We start from the raw sequence: 22253 nt of genomic DNA, 5'->3' as shown, positions 1-22253 counted from the left end.
CTGCTGAATACAGCACATAGGAAATATTGAAGTACTAAGTGCATGAACAAGAGTTGTCAGACACGACACAGATTTCTTTTCTTTTTTTTATTTAGTGTGTTTTATTTAAAAAGAAAAATTCCAGTGTTTTATTGGTTTAATTTCCCCTACCCAACATTAAAGGGGCAGTTGAAAGTTACTAAGTTCTTGCAGATTTGTCGACCTTTCTGGCAAAAAGTGTATGAGCAAACCTACACATTAAATGAACATTAGCATGGAGCGCAACACCTTTTTCAGAGGCTTAATAATGTCTACAGAGGTAAGAAACGTATTAATCTGCAAGTTACTTTGTTACAAAACAGAAGTCGGCTTTGCTGGCCACTTACAGTTGTTTTACAGCATGCAACGTCTCAGCACTCAGGCATTCAACAGGCAAAATACCCGAGTGCTGAGACGTTAGTTAGTCAGTGTATGGTAGTGATATTCTGCATTGCTCATCATAAAGACCCTTTCGCATTTTCATGATTAGGTTTAAACTTTTCAGCAAGAAGAAAGCAAGCTGTGGGTCCCATTTCATCCCAAAGGTAGCACTTCGTTCTCTCCAACCTGTTGAACGCTGCTCCAATATTGATCCGCGTCCTCCTGTGAAACTCGTCCGACTTCAATTTTGCCCTTTTTGTCACACTAGAAAGGACTTTTCTCTTCTTTGTCTTGCGTGGAGGGTTTGCAGGTTTTTGGGAGGTATTATCAACTGCAGGCCTCTTCACATCCATCTTAAATTAGCTGTCTGTGAACAATCGCAAGAGCCACTTGCCGCAAGAGTGTGCACGTGTCAGACGTCACCTTCAGGCAGATTTGTACCCGAATCCCTCATCATTATTGAGTCTACAGGAAAATAGAGGCAACAGTCATTTGTGCCACAATAATGCCCCCTTACACAATTTTCCCGCTGGTGGGACATGCCCGGAACACCTCTCCATGGAGGCGTCTAGGAGGCATCCGAACCAGATGCCCGAGCCACCTCAACTGGTTCCTCTCAATGCGGAGGAGCAACGGCTCAAGTGTCAGTGCTTCCCGAATGACCAAGCTTCTCACTCTATCTCTAAGGGAGAGCCCGGACACCCTGCGGAGGAAACTCGTTTTGGTCGCTTGTATCTGGGATCTTGTTCTCTGAATCACGACCCACAGCTTGTGACCATAGGTGACGGCAGGAACGTAGATCGACCGGTAAATCAAGAACTTCGCCTTTTGGCTCAGGTCTTTCTTCACCACACCGGATCGATACACACAGTCCGCTCCACTGCAGACACTGCATCGATCCATCTGTCGATTTCCTACTCCATCCTGCCCTCACTCGTGAACAAGACCCCAAGATACTTGAACTCCTCCACTTGGGGCAGGATCTCATCCCCGGCCCGGAGAGAGCACTCCAGCTTTTCCGACTGAGGACCATGGTCTCGGATTTGGAGGTGCTGATTTTCATCCCAACCGCTTCACACTCGGCTGCGAATCGCTCCAGCAAGAGTTTGATATCATGGCTTGAAGAAGCCAACAGCACAACATCATCCGCAAAAAGCAGAGATGCAAGGTTGAGGTTACCAAACCGGACACCCTCAACGCATTGGTTTCACCTAAAAATTCTTTCCATTAAGGTTATGAACAGAATCTTGTAGCTTGACGGCATCCCTTACCTGGGTTCCGGGATTGCTGCCACGACAGGCACCGCCCAACTTACGGCCACAGCTCCAATCAATCTCACCTAGGACCCGTTTGCTATGGATGACCCTGCTCCAGATAACATAGCTCCTAGGATCATTGGAACACGCAAACCCCTCCACCACGATAAGGTGATGACTCACGGAGCAAGTTATATTTATTTATTTTTTAAATATTGGATATTATCAGGAAATTATTACAGGATCACCAGAGGTGGGCAAAAAGCCGTTGTTTCATCGGGCAGTCATCACCGAAATCGGCGAGATCTTCCACATTTTCGTCGAGTTCTTAATGATGCGATGTCTCTTACAATTACACCATCTGGACCATCTGTACCATCAATCGGGGTGATTGATGGACGTAAACCTGATTACGAATCTTCGCGTCATACATAAGTTGCAAAGTTTATCTTGACCACTCATTAACTCATTCACTCCCAGCCATTTTCACAGAAGCAGTCCCGTTCGCTCCCGGCTGTTTTACTGGATTTTGACTGATTTTGCAAGGCCCACAGAATATTGTGTTCAATTGCTATAAAAGCATGGAACCTACCAAAAGAAAGATTAAAGTCTCTTCTTTCATCAGGAAAAAAGTATGTTTCTATCTGTTTCCGTTTTGCAGCAATTAGCATTAGAAGAGAGCTAAGTTTCATCAGTTTTCACAAATCTATTTAAAAATCAAAGTAATTTAGCTTTTTTTTCTAGATGGCCCTGGTTGATCGCCTTTGTTCTGCTGCCACCTGCTGGCTTTTTTTGTAATAACTACCATTTCTGCAACCGTTCTTTGCAGTTGAGAGGCTGCATCAAAGCCTTCTGTATCCTCTAGCATAAAACATAAAAACAAAAAAAAAAACGTATAAATACGTCTTTGGGACACTTAGAACATTAAAAAAAACATATTTATACGTTATTGGGAGTAAATGAGTTAATGTGAGCTGGATAATTTGATGTCATAAGTCGTTTTTCCACCGCTGGAACTTTTGGAAAACTTTTCAGTTTTCCTTGGTAAAATTCAGTTCTCGCGTTTTTCCACCAACAACAATTACCAAGGTAATTAAATTCCCCAGGGTACATCCTAGTACTGTCTCAATAGCAGGGTCTTGCTGAGCCAGGCAGGAACTTTGAGGGGTGGGTTGCAATGGCCACGGCTGATTGGTCAAATTTGGGGGCGTTGTTTTTACATCGGATGGGTTCAATCAAACTCATTTGAATGAATTACAGAGAACTCTAAGACAGCTGTGAAGCTGTGGAAACACAATTCTAAATTCCCTGCTGAACTTTTACAACCAAGAACTCGTTTACCCAGAACTCAAAGTTCCTGGGCTTGTTGGTGGAAAAGCGCCTATAGATAGCTTGCGCTGGGGTCACATACTGGGAACTCTGGGGTTCTGGGAGGAGGAGTAGAACCGTCACTTGCCTTCGGTGCCGGTTGCCGTGGGTTTGCTTCCCCGCCTGAGAGACCACGTTTGTTTGTGTGTGTGTGTTTGTCTGAGTGGGTGAATAAAAAATAATGGGAACTCTGAGATATTTTATTGAATTACACAAAGTGAACATAGCATTGTAACAGGTAGTTTGAACTTATTTTGTGTTCATCGTTCACGTAGCATTTTGTGTTGCCCGTGGCAACCTCCGAGGAAACAATCTTTCTGTTACAGACACTACAGTAAGACGCTGTTGGCTCACAAGTGATAAAGTCCGGTTTTCTGCACAATTTATTGTCCTTCCTCTGTATATATATATTGTAGACTCTTTTGCCTATGAAAGATTTTGTGCGTGTGTTGCTCCAAAAACACTCACTGACATGCTCTGGCATGTTCATTTACATAGTAAGTGTCCAGAAAGATGTTGGACCGGGGAGAGTCAACTGAGGGGGGCGGGGCTTTTGTGAAAGGTCAATTACAGTACTTAATATCCCAATTACAGTGTTTTAACACTTAATATGCCATTATGTTCCCCCCCCTTTCATGTACCGGACTGGGGCCATTTGGCCCTGCACATTTGTATTAATTTAATCGTTCACGTATTAGCATCCACCTATCATTTGCGAATGCAGACCAAGGAGGGTGTGGTTGACCCTTCCCTCTTTGAATACCAGATGAGGCCATTTGTCCCTGCACTTTTGAACGAGTTGTCCGATCAGTTAGCCACCTATCATATGTAAATGCAGCCACTACACAGCCATTATGCTGGAATGTGCCCCATTTGTCCCACACACCAATATTCAACTGAATCTGAGGCCAAATGGACCACCAATATTCAACTGAAAATATTCAACTGAATCTGAGGCCTAATGGACCACCAATATTCAACAGTTAGAGATAGACCGATAATCGGTCGGGCCGATAATCGGGGCCGATATTTGACATATTGGTACATATCGGTATCGGTCTGTTTTATTAATCTGACGGACGATATGAGTGATCCATTTAAAACTCCGTCTTTTCGCTTCGAATGCAGCCCAGAGCGTCTCTGTCTGTTATGGAGTCCAACTCCATCAATGTAACGCCCATAGCAGCATTTGATTGGTTAGCCGTGCAAGAGCCAGAACCAATCAGTAGTGTATGCCTGTATCACAGTAGCCGGTCACACACGCACCCACGGACACAACGCGAGAGACACATGCTTCGAAGGTAAGTTAAAAGAGAAGAGACTCCGCCGATCGTTTCACCATGATAAGCTAAACACAATGAATTATGTTGTGTATTAAATGCACTATATGAATGGAGCTGCATTGCCTTGCATTGAATCCCCGCTAGCTAACAGTGGTGTGTTCAGCTTAGCATGTAGGCTAACACCCAGTAGCTAATTCGCTACTTGAACTACTCGGGGAGGGAATCACACACATTTTCACTTAATTAAGTAAATAATGTTTGTTAGAAAGGTTCCAAATATTAACAGTTGTCATTATTATATTGTCTAGTTCCATGTTAAGAGTAGAGTAATGTCATTATATTTACCTCTCGTGACGCACACATTGCATTCTGGGTCACGTCCACTACTTGTTGCATAGCGGTTATTATGCAGTGAGATGCCACAGTGACACTAAATAGCGTTTAGTTACTTTATATTGTGTTTATTTGTCGCACTGGTTTGCCATTGTGTGCCTTAAGCTTCGACGTCGATTTGATTGACAGCTCGTTGTGCACCTCGTTAAAGTCCGCTCCGTAACAAATTAAGTGTCTCAAACACCGTTTAACTACACGAACGTGTTCTCTTCCGTATGTTTGGCATTAGTAGAGAAGTGCACTAAAGTATAGTGTGCTTATTTGCTCGTTTTGTCTCTCTTTTCACGTCATGTCTGCCGTCAGTTGGGACATTATCCTCTCAATCGATGCCACTAATATGCAACATCTACGGCCGTAGTCGGCTGCAATTAATGTTCAGTGATGTAATTTCGTTACGTGCATCATACTTTGAATAATGAGCTCATGTTTGGTGTGTTGTATAACTTTCTCGTGTGTTAGTAACTATTCATGTGGACAGCTAAGATAGTGCTTGTTAATGTGAATTAGCAATGTTGCAGCCTAGTTATTATTTAGACAAGTACATCTGTGCCATTAAGTGATACAGTACAGTACAGTAGTGAGAGAATAGTGTGCCCATATACACACACGTGTCTATAAGTGTAAAACACATTAAACAGCAGAAAGTGGCAGCGGTCCACCGCAACAATGTCTGTTTAACCAAGTTATTCTTACTATTATTATAACCAAGTTATTTTACTCTACCTTTTTCTGCGTTGATTGGGGCATCCTAAGGGGCAGTAAACTACATGATGAAGTGTCTTTTGACAGTTCTCTTGTAGAGAGGAGTAGCATGATATTGCTGTTCTCGATTTAAGATCCTCAGCTTATCAAAACTGTCTATATGGTAACAATAACAATAATTATAATAAGGTCTACAAGAACTGTATGGTGTTCAGGGATGAATAGTTTTTCTCATGGAATTTTTTTTATATTTTTTTTTGCTGTAGTAATAAGTAATGCCACAGCTGATGCACATTTTGAATGACAGGGTTCCTCCTATTACTTCAAAATATAAAAATATAACATTTATAGAATAAAACTACAAGTATCCCAAATGCTATAAAAGGTAATGTCACATTCGCCCCCACATTTAACTCCCCCCGCCACCAACGTCTTATTGCAGATAGAAGGATGTAAAATGAAAAGTGTAGTGTGAGAATCCATTGTAAAGAACGGTTAGGGTTTGCATTATTCAAAAATTTGGTGCCAACATTTTAACTTTTACTGCAAATGAATATCGGCTTCAAATATCGGTTATCTGCCTCCTTGACTACCGATAATCGGAATCGGTATCGGCCCTGAAAAAAGCATATCGGTCTATCTCTAATTCAACTGAATCTATTCAACTGAATCTGAGGCCAAATGGACCACCAATATTCAACTGAATCTGAGGCCAAATGGACCCAGATGTTTCTTGTTGAGAACAGGCAAAGTTGAAAATTTGGTTGAGTAACTAGAATGAACCAGAAAGGACCTCCAAACATTGGAGATTAGGGCAAATTTGTCAGTCCCAGTTTGGGGGAGATGAGAGGAGGTGTTGCACTGTTGTTTTCAATGTACCACAAGAACAATCTGGGACATCTGGGTCCATTTGGCCTGCCTAATTTGCACCTTTATTCAGGGGATGATCCTGAGGATCTGATAAGGGTGTGGATGGACAAGTTGCAATGCCTTTTTTTTTTTTTTTTTTTTGATACAGATTCAGTCCTACATTTTCTACAAGTCACACATACATTCATTTTATGTTATAGCAAATGTTTGCATACAAAGGAAGGAGAATGTCTTATTTTCAACAAACAAGTTAGCAGGAATTAATGACAAGCATCAAATTTTCCAGACAATAAAATTTTATATTTCTTGCAGTTTGACTGCGAGAATACAACTGGTTAATTCTAGTTACTCAACCAAATTTTCAACTTTGCCTGTTCTCAACAAGAAACACAGGGACATCTGGGTCCATTTGGCCTCAGATTCAGTTGAATAGATTCAGTTGAATATTGGTGGTCCATTTGGCCTCAGATTCAGTTGAATATTTTCAGTTGAATATTGGTGGTCCATTTGGCCTCAGATTCAGTTGAATATTTTCAGTTGAATATTGGTGGTCCATTTAGCCTCAGATTCAGTTGAATATTGGTGTGTGGGACAAATGGGGCACATTCCAGCATAATGGCTGTGTAGTGGCTGCATATGATAGGTGGCTAAGTGATCGGACAACAACTCGCTCAAAAGTGCAGGGACAAATGGCCTCATCTGGCATTCGAAGAGGGAAGGGCCAACCGCACCCTCCTTGGTATGCATTCGCAAATGATAGGTGGATGCTAATACGTGAACGATGGGTTTGTTAGGTAATGAGATCATTTGGCCCCTGCTTGGGGGGAAAGGTGTTTTAAATGAACACAATACAAATAAATAGCGTTAATTTGATTCCAAAACATTTAGAGTTTTTGTGATAAAATCATATTGTGAATAAATAGCGTTGGATATGCTTGCATCAAATTAGCAATATTTTAATTCCTGCTATTTTCTTCAGCCCCCCCCCCCCCCCCAGTGCCTCAACTGAGTATTTGAGAAACTTCTGCAGCCTACATTAGCTGCCAAGCATGTGTGACATCTAAAATTGGCCATTTGCCTTTGAAAGAATTTTGTCCAGCCAAACACCATGCAGACAAAAGTGTTCATGTGCGGTGGAATTTGATGACAAGTCACACATCCACGGCCACTGTGACTCATACATCTTAATTAGGAAGCTAAGCAGCAACCAGTTCCTAATAGTGACGGGAGACAAGACTGTCACTGCAAGCAAATGAGAACACACAATGATACATGCATGCATAGAAGCATTTGTTAAACGTGTGCGCTTTGTGGTTGGTCACCTGACACACACACACACACACGCATATATATATATATATATATATATATATATATATACACCTTATGACACGTACACGCTTGATGAGCGGTGGATCCGCGGTGCACGGACAGACAGGACAGGACTTCTTTCAATTTAAACATCCGCAACTCGACCATAGGAAAGATAATAACAACCTTAATAACCCGGTTTATTGTTCAAGATTTAACTGCGTTGTGACATGATCCAAACATTAGCGGCCCCGATACAAATGTTAGACACCTGTCATGCCGCAGTGAATTGTTTTAAAAATCAGGGTATTGAATGAGTCGCACACAGGCAAAAACATAAGCGTGTGTTGAACGGAACACAGCAATAGAGTGCCAGCCTCTGTTACTGATAATTGAATGTGACAGGCGACATGATCGTGATGATCAAGTTCAACTAATTTTTCACTAGAAGAACCTTGATAAACATTAAGCATACATCAATTTATTGACTGCATGTATGGGTCCTATACAGGAACTGTCACAAGAGTAAACATAATAGAGATGTAATCGTTTAAAGTTAATTAGTTTACATTTAGTAAGATGGCACTGTGGAAAAAAATATTCATTACTACTTACAACTTGTGTCGTATTTTTAGACAAATGCATGAAAAAGCATTTTAAAAGACCGATAGTTACTAATTTAGTCTGTAACGTCGGAACATTACAGATGCAAAAATTGCATTTACAAAATAAAAGCAGATTTTTGAAAATGTGCAAATTACAAGATTTTCTTTTTAAATTAAAGGTACACTCAGTATTATACAGTGGCATCTAGTGGTGAAACAATAAATCATTCGGGAAAAAAAAACAATTGTTTGTGTTAGTAGTATGTAAAAAGATATGTTGTATCGCATAAACGTACTTTTTTTAAAATATAACGGTTAGTCTAGAAATCGCAAATTATCTTACATGTCCGGGCCGCGGCTTCTAGTGTCCGCCATGTTTCGCCGCCATCTTTCTGCTACGGGTGCCGTCAACGACAAATTTCAGCGCTCCATTTCTTAACGCGTTTTTGGAACGCCTTTGCAGACGCACTTCCGGTTTGTATGGCGACCGCATGTACACAAAGAAGAAGAGTTTCCGGTCCCCGAAGAGAGCATTATCAAGCTATCAATTGCTTTGGGAATTTATTTTATTTCAGCGCGACAAAACAAGAGTTTATATTGTAGCCGCATTTGCCAGATGGAGAGAAATGAGGAACAGACTAGGTTTGGGACGTGCCGGTGCCTTCGACTGCTTTCTACTTGACCGGTAAGTAAGAGTACATTTGTGTTTACGTTTTGAGAGCGAGAGAAAAAGTATACATCGTACTAATTAATACGATGTTCGTACCTTTGTTTTACGATCACTGTATCTGTTGATTAGCAACTCCGCTCGAACGATTTCGTTATGAAGCTACTTGCTTTGAAAAAAAAAAAAAAAGATTCCCGCTGGCACGTTATATTTAGAGTAAATGCGCAAGTTATTGTGTAATGTAATGTAACTGTGATTTCGGAGGTATATTTGCCCATAACTTCAATGGAGAATCTAAAGCATACTGTATTAGTGGAGGAGTTGAAAATTATTTTCGTTGTGGTTGGTGAAAATAGTGTTCTCGAAATTAATTTTCGGCAGGGAATAACTTTCTGGACTTAAATGCTGGCTGTACCGTAAGCACTGCTAGAGTCTGAACTCTCTCACTCAAGTGTGTACTGGTCCATTGTGTAATTGGGTGCACAAGAATTTACAGGCTGCTACGTTTTCCACGGAAACTCGACAAGCAAGCAGCCTTTGCATATTCTATGCAGTCAAGTTACTTTTATCTAGCTAATACAATGTTTTGGGCCCAAAAACTAAAGATCTTACCTCTATTTTGGGGGCTTTGTTGGAAAGTTGGTGACATATAGTAGTATCATCAATTATTTTATTTTATTTTATAATTTTGTTTTTGTTTGTGTCACACTAGATCAACAGCCAAACTTGACGGCTTCCAGAACCATATTCTGATGTATACAAGCATTCATGCACCGTTTAAATACATCACCGACCTGCAAGAAAAAAAAATATCAAGGGGAGAGTCAGCAGCCATATTGGAATGCCCCGAATGAGGACACTTGAATGGAGGACCCCAGAAGGCTTCGGTGTTGTACCACCAGTATCTCCACCTACCATATCTGAGCTGCAACAAACTGAAGTCAGCCGACGTCTTGGTATGTCATTTACATATGGACGGTATTACACACTACATGAACTTTTTGTGTGAAGCAATACGGAATGGTCACATGTACAAGCACCACTTGTTTTACACAGGACCTGCTGACCAGGTGTCTGAAGCCATGGAGTGACTCCTCCCTCACTTTCCTCAGCAAGCATATCATCGTTGGTGGGAACGTGCCCTCACTCCATAACATGTACTTTTGCAGTCAAGGAGCATGTCAAACTTAATAAAACCAGCAAACATTGATGTGACTTCATTTTTACTGCAGTCTGTTCACACAATCAATGGACAAGCCTTCCTTAATTTTGCCCCAATAACATCATAGAGTAGGCGAAAAGTAGTGTTACAGATCATACTGTGTTCGGGAGAGTTTGAGGAATGTTGCAATGTTAATGGGGGACAATGTCAGCACACACACACACAAAAAAAAAAAAAAAAAAACATCATGGTATTGAGGTAATCAGATATTTTAGCTGTGTACAACACATACTTGCTCTGTAACACTACCTTTGGCCCAAACCTGTATGTCTATTTTCCATATTTTGAAATGCACAGCGTATTGGTAAATTTCTGGAACAACTGCAATTCATGTAGCTCATTATATTCTAACAGCATTTTTATTTTTATTTTTTTAGTTAATATGTTCATTTCATGTAGACTTTTATTTTACTTTATTTTATTTATTCATTTTCATGTACAGTACCTTACATTCATTGGCCAATGAAGAATTCCTTGTCATTGCAAGCATTTATAATAATTCTCCAGGCTTTTGATGTTTTACATTTCTAGTCATGTAAAATAGTGTTAGGTTAGGTGTCGAATGAACACTGCATGTTGACGCCAAAGGAAATAGTATTTTTTAGTTATTCAAAATGTACAAATTAACACACAACAACAATATACAAGTTATACAAACTACAACAAGTGTCAGACATGGACTAATTATATGCCAGGTAAAAAACCTTTGTATTGTCCTCGAGGATCTGGGAAAGTGTCACTTATTTGCCACAAGCCCACCAAGGTGCTGCAGTCTGGGATCCAGGTACAGGAAATCATGGTGGTGCTGATGTGTCAGCAATGTGTCAAAAAGTATTTCTTGGTGTCAGTCTATCAGCTGGACTTGGATATCTTCATGTTCCTCCATGGCCATTTCCTGTACGAGTCTCTGCAAGAAGGTAACAATTGTATGTCAGATGAGGTACCAAACAATGAACTGAAAGTCACTGAGCCAATGAAGTACATTATTATATGAGCAAGACTATTTGTGAAAGCCATGTAAATTCCTGCACATCGAAGTACAAGGAAGCTGTTGTATCTTCAATCAAAACTAATTAAGTTGCTTAGTGATATTTATTAGGTAAAATTGTTCAACCTGGTGACAAATCGATATCTGAGTAAAGGGTTTCAAATGTTTTTGTAAGCAGCACTTTTCTGAGTGGTTAGTAGCAACAAGACACGGGGGGAATTACGAGTCTGAGTTGCAGATGTGTAGTTCAGTTAACACCATTATTTTTGCACGATATACTAAACATATCAGCAAACGATGTAATCTAAATACCACATATTCCAAGCAAAGGTATGTTTTGAGCCATTCACATGCATGCTCGAATGGAATTATTTTTCCATGATGACATAATTGTACGTTACGAGACACCGCGTTCACTTCCGCGTTCTCTTCCTCGTCGTCTCTCTCGCCCCCTCCTCGCCCTCTTTGAGATGGTCCACATGTCTATAAAACATATAACATAACTGTGTGTTCTCTGTTGCATAGTTTAGTTGCACTAACAAATATGAACATAGATAGCCATTATCATTAGCTGACGTACAGTATTTCCTAACAATGCCGACAAAAATATTAATTCTGAAATTAAATGACTAAATCACAATTATTAGGGATCTGTACAGTATGTCTAACAAATGCAATTCACTTACGTCATCACTCGAGGGATACCAGAAGTTGTTTGCGTTCTGTTCCGGTGAAATTGGTGGTAGGCTGTTGAAGTAGGGTCTCTCTGGGACGCCGTAGTTCGTGTGCTTAAAATCATTGCATTATCTTGTTTGACCGATAGATGGCGGTCGTGAGCTACACACTGGGGCTTTAAAGGAAATATTCAAACCATGAATGGAGTAACTGTCACAGATGAGGGGTGGATCCCAAAAATGCAGGCCGAGATAAAAGTAAGAACACCAATTTATTACACAAGGATTTAAGAAAGGGAACACTCATGCCACTGAAAGGAAAAAAAAACAGACTGAGTGCAGAATCATGACAGTAACACATTAATTGCCAATTAATTTTGACAATTGACTAATTGTTGAGTAATCAAATAAACGTTGCACCACTACACCTAATCGAACCCAATAGAATCGTAATCCCACTGAATCGAAAATCGAATCGTATCATTTTAAAATATCACTACAATATATACAGTGGTACCTCTACTTACGAAATTAATTGGTTCTGGAAGAAAGTTCTTAAGTAGAAAATTTTGTAAGTAGAGACGCATTTTCCATGTAAATGCCCTAATCCGTTCCAAGCCTCCCAAATTTCAGACATAAATGTTTTATAAAGCATAAAAATGCATCAAAACATGTAACAAATACATGTTACAATTAGATTATTGCACAATAAATGAGAGTTGTGCATAATGTAAATAACAAAGAATAGAGTAAAGAATGAAAATGATTGTCATTTACCTTTTTAACTGCTGTCCTCATCGTTTTTTGCCATTTGGTTCATGTTCTCCTCTCTCAGAAGTTTTTTTTTTTTTTTTTTTTTGCCTGGTGTTTTGTAAAGAACTGATCCATGGATTTTTTATTTTTTATTTTTTTTTAAACAATCCTTCGGAAATGTCCAAGGCAAACATCATCTTAGTGAGCAAACGCCCGACTGGTGAACACTTTTTCTGGGTGATTCTTTTAAAGAAATTCTGAAACTTCATGGAAACTTCCGGTATGGCGAGGCATCTTTTTCAAAAAATGGCCCGTCTCGTCGCAATTAAAAACTTACTGTGCCTTCATCAATCACCAATTGTTTGAATTTTTGCACAAATTCGTTGGCCGTTAGTTCATACATTTATCGGAACACCTCATGGGCCGCGGGATGAATGATGAGGACGCTGTATAGACACCGATCTAGTATACGCTCATACCTATGGTAGAGGTTCCTCTTAGCCAATGGGATGCCAGAAACATGCACAAACACCGATCTAGTATACGCTCATACCTATGGTAGAGGTTCCTCTTAGCCAATGGGATGCCAGAACGATGCACAAACACCGATCTAGTATTTACGCTCGTAGGTACCTATGGTAAGAAATAGCCATAGCCGAAAGTATGTTGTGTTCGGTAATTACCTTTCGTATCTAGAAATTTCTTTCGTAACAAGAGGCAATATTTTCCCGTTGAGGCGTTTCGTAACTCGAAAATTTCGTATGAAGACACGTTCGTAAGTAGAGGTTCCACTGTATTGCTATACAGTGGATGCCCGCTATTTGCAGGAGATAGCGACTAGGGGCAGCCTGCAAATAGCAAAAATCCTTGTATAATCGAGACCCATAAAATAGTATGTACAAATTGATTGATTGATTGATTGATTGATTGATTGATTGATTGATTGATTGATTGAAGACCAGGTAAAATTATTTATTTAAAGAACATTTAAAGAACAACTACTTCCAGATTGGGCATGTGCGTACTGTTCTTCCAAACTTCTTATCCTCGAAAGAAAAATCACGTCTTTTTTTTTTTTTTTTTAAACATACTATTATTATTATTATTATTATTATTATTATTATTATTATTATTATATCATTGTTTTACTTTCTTGATCTATTTTTGACAATTCTGTTTTATCTATTTATATAATTATCTTTGTCCATGTGCAATCACTATGTCCTACCTCACCATCCCCACTTTTTCTCCTGGGACAAAACCACTCACATCAAATTGTCTCTCCCTCTTCTAGCAGGTTTCTTTAACACTTGTAGAAATGACCTGACACTTCTAATCTCAGGTTATTACCTAGATGTGCCAACATTCTGTCTCAAGCATTCTCTCTCTCTCTCTCTCTCTCTCTCTCTCTCTCTCTCTCTCTCTCTCTCTCTCTCTCTCTCTCTCTCTCTCTCTCTCTCTCTCTCTGGCTAGCACGCCTGCACATTTAAACAGAGATTTTTAAAAAGGACGTGTCAGACTGCACCATATTACCAAAGCACCTATTTAAAAGTTGCAGACATTGTGAAAACAAAGCCTTAATACTCATGCCAAGATGACAACAGGGCCCATTTAATTATTCACGACCACATCATTTTAAAGTGAAAAGGACATGATTCAAAATCACCCTAAAAGCATTTTTAAGAAAGCGTACAAGTACAAATAATTATGATTCAGTTGCTTTGGTGAAAACATGATGAAACGACCTCGTAATTTTTTTTTTATATTTTTGTGGCTTTGACAAGCCATGACAGCTCACTGGCACACTCCCTTTTTTACTCTGTGGGTGCGTGACATATAACGCCAAGGAGTCGCCTTCGCTCTGACTCTTGGCTGGGCAGATTCTCCCATCGACAAATTACGATGAATTACGAAGGGACTACAAGCAAATGCGCATGTTGGCAAAACAATGGATTTGCACAACTGCGAATAATTACACACACAAATAAGACATATTCCGACCAATTCCAAACTCTGGCGAAATCTAACGTTCTCAACAGTCGGCAACCTTTGCAACTCAGTGGCATAGGAGCTTTAGGGCAAGGGGCTAGGCGGTCCCGTCGCCATGGGCGGGCCTTGGGGGTCCGTGCCCGCCCTGTCAGTCAGCCGTGCCCGCCCTAGCAAGATGACTCACCAACTATTCGTCCTATCAGTCACGTAAACTTGCGCCTTCTGGTTCAAGTAAAGCATGGCGTGCCAGCCAACCACATACCTCCTTTCAAGTTTGGCTTTGATTGACAACTAAGGCTAGCCAATTACAATCCGGATCACGAGGGCTGGGGTGGGGTGGGGGAGGCGATGACGCGCGCTCTGCAGACGTGCCTTAGCCAAATCTACTTCCGGGTAGATAGTGTGCATTTGCCGGCTGGCGCTGGCATAAAGACTGAGCAGTGAGCACGTCGTTCGGCTTTAATGGGAGCCACCAAACGCCAAACCTTGATCCATGATGACACAGTTGACATCATTGGGAATCCTGAGTCCACTGGTTACGTTTACAAGTGAGTGTCAAACTTTTATTTGAATTAGTCAAGCCACACAGCACGGATGAATTGTAGCAATACACAGTATGCGGTTAACAGACCCAAGCAGTCACACATACACAACAACAACTAAGGAGCATAAAATTATTTATCACTAAAGCAGTTGCAGTACAATGTGAGTTGAATTCTCTTTTTTTATTGCCAAGTTTGTTCATGTTGATGACTGTCACTAAGTTCTAATTTAAAAAAAAACAGCACTTTACACATCCTTTTGGATTGATATTGATATAGTTTTTTTACTGAACCCATATGTTGCTTCTGTATATCATCGACATAACTCAACTAATTTCTAAATCACTTTAAAACATCAATTGCTGCATACAAAGTGCTGTGCATGGAATAGAAATTAGTCTTTTAGTAGACACAAGTGAAATAAAATAACACAAAATAAAATTAATTAGAGTAAATATAAGTAGATAAGTATACACGCAAATAAAATTAATACTAAAAAAGAAATCTGTATAAGTATAGAAATAAAATAACACAAAATACAGAAGGCACCATAAAAAAAATAAAATGATGTGAAGTCTCATGCTGAGTCAAAGATCAAAGAATAGAGATGTCTGGCAAAAATGATATCCATATCGTACAGCCCTATTCCAACATGCAAATGAAGGCAACTTTCCATCCAATTCCAGATAGAAGGGGCTGGGTTGCAGTCATTCATTCGGACATAGTTGTTTATTGAAGTGAAGAGTGGATTTGTTTCAAATGAACTTTTGAGTTGAATAAATGCCAAATTAACTACACATTTTTTTCAGTTTGTCTTTTAGATGTCAAATTTCCGCTTTTAAGTGACAGAAAATATTTCTGAGCACTTTTGCAGTTGTCACAATGCCGCTGTTCAACCTGATGAACATTAGATTTAGGTTGATGAAGTGTGCCCCCCCCAAAAAAGGTAAGTTCTGGGAGTTCTACTGAGAACCCTGTGTTGTTTCAAGAGTTTCATCCAGAACCTGAACAGCGAGTTCCACTGATAACCATTTTGTATTTCAAGGGTTTCATCTAGAACCTTCAAAGAAAGTTCCACTGAGAACTCTTTTATATTGCAAGGTTTCATCCTGAACCTTCATAAAACGTTCCACTGAGTACCCTTTTATATTACAAGGGTTTCATCTAGAACTAACACAGTAAGTTATACTGAGAACCCTTTTATATTTCAAGGGTTTTATCTAGAACCTGCACAAGGACTTCTTTTTTTTTTTAATATGGGTTTTTTATTAAGAACCACACTACTCAACAGATCAAAAATATTGTTTATGGTCATTATTGTTGATACCGAAAAACATTCAAACCATTTTTAAATGAGGATTTTGTTTTTATTATTGAAAAATCTTCAAACAATGATGGATAAGAACAAGCAGACTCTCTATTATGTAGCTCCTGGAGGGAGGGCAGGACAGAAGCGAACACAGGTCCAATGGAATAAGCAACATGACAGCGAGATGCACGCAAGCCATGCACACCATGGCTGTCCCCAGCAGGTGGATTCATATCATCTCCAGCAATCGTGACATGGACAGGGAGGACAAAAAAAAAAAAAAAGACAGTTAGTAGCACCAATACAGTATAAATACTGCACCAGATGAAGCCATTCATAAAAAGTAAAGTAAAACCATGCATGGTCAAATGAGAGCAGTCCGAATATGCAGTCATTTATTTAATTCATTTATCAGCACATCATAATGGTGACAGTGGGACAGACTGGAAAAGCCTGGCTCCTCTAACATGAGCCTCCACTGGCACAAAATCAGGTGAAAGTGGAAGGAACCCCACAAGGTTTTCATATTAATTACTTTTAATGAAGTTCAAATACTTTTCAGTAAAATAAATTACTGGAAAAGGAGGTTCAATAGTCACCCTTAATCCACTTGTTGAAGGCAGTGGCACACTTTTTTTTTTTTGGTCCAAACTCTCTCATGTCTACAAAAGAGAAACAAATTTGTGGGAAAAAAAAAAAAAAGTCTACCATTCTCCATAAGGGTCCTAGAGTCACACTTGCTGAAATAATATAGTAGATTTAACTTACCTTGATTATTTGAGGTTTCCGATTGCGTGATGTTTCACTTCAATCAAGCTTGTCATACAAATTCATACAAATGTGATCACGCGATTAAATAGTAATCACCACTGATATGTCACACCTGTTTTGAAGAGGGCGGAGCCTGTAATCTGTAGCAAAATCGTCGTTCATCACCCAGCCCAACCATCATGTCAGCCAGCTTCCAGGACACATACACTAAAATCCAGCTTTATCCCTGAGTAACATGACCACCACCATCCATACACCAGTGTGAGCGGAACTGGAGGCAATGTGTGTAAATTGCCTTGCCCAAGGACTCAATGGCACAAATTGGAGAGAGTGGGATTTGAACAGCTGACCTTCTGGTTACTGCTCAAACATCTCTACCCCCTGAGCAACAGCCACCATTCACAAATAACCAGAAAGGTAAACCCACCAATTTTCAAAAGTGAATAAACCCGCAGGAACAAAATATACAAATATTATATATTTGTATTGTATTCTTAGGTTAAGTGTTGTACATCACAAATTGGACATTTTCATACAAAAAAGTTGTTCTGTAGACAAATGCCTCTTAAATCCCAGGCTCAGTCGCATAGTGCACTGACAAAAAAAAATCATGTGGAATTTCACAACGAGAGGTGGACTTCTTTTGATTTAACTTTTTCTTCTTCTTCTGCTATGAGATTCCATGCAGCATCCTTTTTTTGGTTGTCCTTGTAAAGTATATTAATAACGAGAGTCGGGTCAGTGCGGGTCCACTCTTTATTTCTGTCTTCCCCGTCCGGCTGCCGCTCAGTACGGCAAGCGAGACGGGCACAACAAGCAATCGTGAACATCAAACTCACAATACATTACAGTCCTTATAAAAAGGATGTGCCGTGTCATATATTATTTTGTGGTTTTCCACCTCCAATATAAACCTCTCCTCGTCCATGTTCGCTGGTGTCTAAACCGTGAATGAGCACATGGCCCGGCGACGCCCACGTCACGTTTTGCTGAAAAACTTGCGAAATAGGAGCTGGCGAGTGTTTTATTCTGAAAGGTAACCGGAAATTTATTTTGAAACTGCCTCGGTCTTCCTGTCCCGCTCGATGTGTTTTGTGCTAGCTTGCCATTTGCCGGAGGCCTACCGCTGCGGCGTCCGGCAAAAATAGAAAATAGGTCTATCCTTGCGGAAGGCTTGCGGCACGCCGCAGGCCTTCCGCAGTCGACACGCAACGCACCCGCAAGCGGTGTAAACTGCACCATTCGAATGAATGGAATCTAATTGCTTGCGTCGCCGGACCGCACCGCAACCGCACCGCAACCGCAACCGGTGAAAACCCGGGGTAACTCTTGAAACAGTTCTTACAGGAACCCAGAGCCTCAAAAGAACCCTTGAAGCTTTATTTATTTTCCAAAAACGGGTTCCCTGGAAGCCCATAGTTCTGGATAGAACCTCTGCCCTTCATGAAGAACCCTTTTGGAACCCTTACTTCTAAGAATGTAAGGAAAGGAAATTGACTGGGTATATCCTTATATTCTGCTCAAAATGGAGTGATTCCATATTTGTTTCCTCAGAATGGAGTGATTCCATATTTATTTCCCTGCACTTGATCTATAAAAGTAACATTTACTGACCAGTACAAGGTTTTTCTTTATTTCTTTTAGTGTTTCTGAAAGCCAAGACGTTGCACTTTGGAATGACCTTACAACTGTTTCATGCTTTTTATCTGAGTTTGATCTATAGAATAACGTCTGAGTGAGTGCTCGTCCAAGACTGGTGATTTCAAACCTTTTGCTAGGGGTAGTATTGTTTAATAACATATTAAAATGTATCCCAGAGCATGCCAGACATTTTAAGGCGATATGTTAATCGTAATTTTTGACATGCTACTGGTACTACTTATGTAAACCAAATGCTAAAAGCATCAACTGCTGCATTCTACGGGTACAACAAAACTTTTGAATGATGTACCAACTCTTAAAGTCTTTCTCCAAGGTTAATGGCCTCCCTCCAGGCTTTAACATTCCCCTCGTAGCCCCATAATGTTCACTGTTTAGGCCTAGGGTACAAATATATTCTATTCAAACTGTTCCAAAGGGTCCACTAAACCACAACACGGTGTTTGCGCGTGAAGTGTGCATGTGTGTCCATTGGTGCCTGTGCGAGCACAGCTTTATAGTGTCTTTATTGTTTTTAACACCCATTGGTATTTAGTATTCTCTCTGCCATGCGTCCTTGCATCCCTGATTCTTTCATCCTCTGTGCTTTAACCCTCCATTCTTCTCTTTCGGATGAGAATACAAATGCTTAATGGAGAGAGAGGGTGAGCAAGGGGTTTTAATAAGAAATGGATTATTGATGCGTTGGCACTAGCGTGTATTATTTAGTACAGGAATGTCCAAACCTGCTTTGCCATTCACAGAGGTGTCAAAAGCATTTAAATTCATTATGCAAGAAGAAGTACAGTATTGGGAATTTTAAAAATCAAAAGTAGAAGTTGAAGTATCAACTCAAGATTTTTACTTAAGTATGATTTAAAAAAAATACTTAATGTATAAATTATAAAACTAAAAGTAATGCAACTTTAAATGAAATTAATAATCACAATAATAATAACAATAATAATAATAGTAATAATAATAATTGAAGTGGGAAGTCAAGCCAAACATGTTCTTCTTAACTCTTTAAATACCACACATTTTCTAAAAACATAACCCCTAGAATCCCATCGATTTCGAACATTTTCACTCATTTTCAAGGCTGACTAGAACATTGTGTGTTATGACTCAAATAACATTTTGGGTACCATTTGAAAGATAGGGTTCTGCTCTTTCATTAGAAAAAAAAAAACGTATGATTCTCAACCGGTCCAGGGTGTCCCCCGCCTACTGCGCAAAGCCGTCTGAGATAGGCTCCAGCACCCCCGCGACCCATGTGAGAAATAAGCGGTCAAGAAAATGGATGGATGGATGGATGGATGGATGGATGGATGGATGGATGGATGGATGGATGGATGGAAAGTATGTTTCTACCTTATTCTGTAGTAATCATTTGAAAATGGCTCGGTTGGACATAAAGCAACAATATCAGGCAAAATAAGAAGAAATGAAGCTTTTTGTGAAATGATGCATTTTCTGCACAACAGTGACTTTGACACTAATATTGTTTCGGTTTACTGACATCTCAAATATCTCAACAGTCCTTGCCTTCCATAAAACATGAACAAAAACAATCAAAATGTGTTTTTGATGGCAACATAAGGATTTACTTACACTCTTAGAAGTAAAAGTGTTTGTTAGAACCTTTTTAGGTTCCCCAGCTTGTCCTCATAGGGGAACCCTTTTTGGGTTCTTAACATGTTTTGACGTAAGTACAGTATAAGGCCAAAAGCTTGGGGCACATCACAGGAGCCTATTGTGAAAAAAGAAAGAGAAAAATAGAATTAAAGGGAAAAAAGAATTAAAGGATTGAGATTAAAATGTGATATTCAAATTTTACGTTGACGGCTATCGATTTCAGCTGCATATGCCCAGTGAAAATGTTAAAATAGGCCTACAACACAAATACATCAATGAGCCATGTGTGCAACTGAGCATTAACGTCTGTTTCATGGATGATATTGATATGATCACTGCTGGTAGTTGCTGAAAGTATTCTAATGGTGCAAAAAGTCAAACTTCAATGGTTACATGTCATCACTAACCTTTATTAGAAGGTACGTGTACATCCAAACTTGGCTACAGGAATGTATGAGGAACAGATGTACAGTAAAATGATAAAACTGGCCAAAAGTAATTTGTTAATTAATTTAGTAATTGGCTGAAGTTGAGTTTCAAATTTCACACAGTCAACCAAACTGTCAAACTGCGTGTGCGCGAGCATGCGTTCTTGTGTGTTTTAAGATACCGTGTATGGCTTTCTTTAACGGACGTATGTTTTTCATGGTACCATAGCGTATTTCATTGAACTTCATTTTCTGTTTGCATGCATGTTGATAGTGTGTGCTGGAGACCTTCCACTATAAGAGTCGCTTGCCATGCTTCTGGACTGTAATTGTGGGTTTGCTTGTGTATACACATGTTTGTACCATGGTTGAAATCCTGATGGCTCCCTATAGACACATAGTGTGAGGAGGTAGCCTCTGCCCTGGTTTCCATGGCAGCAGCTGGCTTTATTACTCTCACTTTTAGCCCTCCCAAACACACGCTCCTCATTGTATACTGTCAGGGGTTCATTGCCACCCCACCCCGAGGCGTGTTTTGGAGCAGTTAAGAAACTTGTCAGGAATGAGAGATGGGTGATGTGTGGCTAAATGAAGCGCAATGGACAAACCATCACACAATTTCACACTTGAGTCGCCTCTGGCTCTACTACTGCCTGACACACACAATTGCGCATACACACACAAACAAAGAAGCATGGTGAAATGAGCTTGAAATGAGAACCCCAGTGAACGTCAATAGAGCCATCCACCGTCTATGTTCCACAGGAACCATTCTTAGATCAATATAATCCAGTTCAAACCAGACACACAGTCACATTCTATTGAGCCTACAGCATAATAGGCTCGTCGAGCTCAAGCTATGTGTCTTTGTTGTGTTACAGCAGGCTTCATAGACCACCACCAACCCAGCATACAAACATTGCACATACGCACGCAGCCACGCATGTAAAATGTTTTCATTACTGGAAAAGTGCATGATTGCAGAGGATTTGTGATTTTGTTTTTGTGGTGTTCAAAGTGAAGCTCGCTCATCAATTCAATCATTGTTGACCTTGGGATCTCGATGCTGAACAATCACCAGAAGTTGTGATTTACAAAATGTTTCCTCATTTTTCTCAAATTATTTTTGTGCGAAATACTGTGGAGAAAAAAAAAAAGATTCAAAAGAATTGCCTCCAATCGATATGTAAGATGTTAAGTTTGCAAACAACCACTAGCCAAGAAAGACCATAATATCTGGAATTCCATTTTAGTTATCGGTAGAAATATGCTTTAAATCACTCAAAAACCTCATCATGCACAATGAGGCTTATGCCACAGAAGAGTTGGGACTTTTCATCCAGTCCAAGTACTTTCAGTCCACACAGTCCCCATTGCATTCAGGTTAAATCTTTCTCTTTATCAGATAGTCAACGCTATATGGCACGCTCCAGAAGAAAAATGACAA

This window comes from Festucalex cinctus, chromosome 8 (genome assembly GCF_051991245.1).
Source record: "Festucalex cinctus isolate MCC-2025b chromosome 8, RoL_Fcin_1.0, whole genome shotgun sequence".
NCBI classification, from domain to species: Eukaryota; Metazoa; Chordata; class Actinopteri; order Syngnathiformes; family Syngnathidae; genus Festucalex; species Festucalex cinctus.
The sequence above is the reverse complement of the archived record's forward strand: the minus strand, read 5'-3'. Positions refer to the sequence as shown.